The sequence below is a fragment of the Austrofundulus limnaeus genome, unplaced genomic scaffold (assembly GCF_001266775.1).
Source record: "Austrofundulus limnaeus strain Quisiro unplaced genomic scaffold, Austrofundulus_limnaeus-1.0 Scaffold375, whole genome shotgun sequence".
NCBI lineage: Eukaryota > Metazoa > Chordata > Actinopteri > Cyprinodontiformes > Rivulidae > Austrofundulus > Austrofundulus limnaeus.
This window is the reverse complement of record NW_013952777.1, coordinates 35,864-36,545: the sequence shown is the minus strand read 5'-3', so window position 1 is coordinate 36,545 and position 682 is coordinate 35,864.

Below are 682 nucleotides of genomic sequence, written 5' to 3'. Positions count from 1 at the left end.
GCAAGAGGCAAATGAAAACTATCGACCACCTTTTTAATTCATCATTGTGTTTATTGATTTATTGATTTGTTACTTATTGTGTAAGTCCTTGTGTCTGTCATGTTAGCAAAATATCTCAAACCAGCACATTAGACACATGTGCAGGTTGTTAAAGGTTGGAGTCAACTCAACTAAAAATAGCCACCAAAGTTAATAAACTTTAGACAAAAAAAAGATCTTAAACTCCTTTAGTTTTAAAGGTATTTCCCTAAATTTTGGTGTGGTAGTAGCTACTGTATAGGAGTTATCCTCATCTAATACTGTCAACATCATCATGCCAGTCTTTTGATTATTTCTTTGTCTTTTGTGTTTTAGCAAAATATCTTTCAAACCAATGGACAGATTTTTACAAAACTTTCAGAAAAGGTTCATCAGATGCACATCTGACTAACTTTTGGAGCAATCCAATTTAAGATGACCCACACAAACTGTAAGAAAATATGTGTTCAATAACGGCTGAAATCAGATAAAACACCAGTGTTAAATAAAATGATCTGTGATAGAAATAAATGCCATACAACACCAGAATTCTGGAGTGAGGGTTTATTCAGCCATGAGAGCTGGCATGTCAAAACCACACACTGGAAGTCAAAACAGGAAGTCAACCAATATATACAGGGTCTTCAATGCCCGAGTCCGCCTC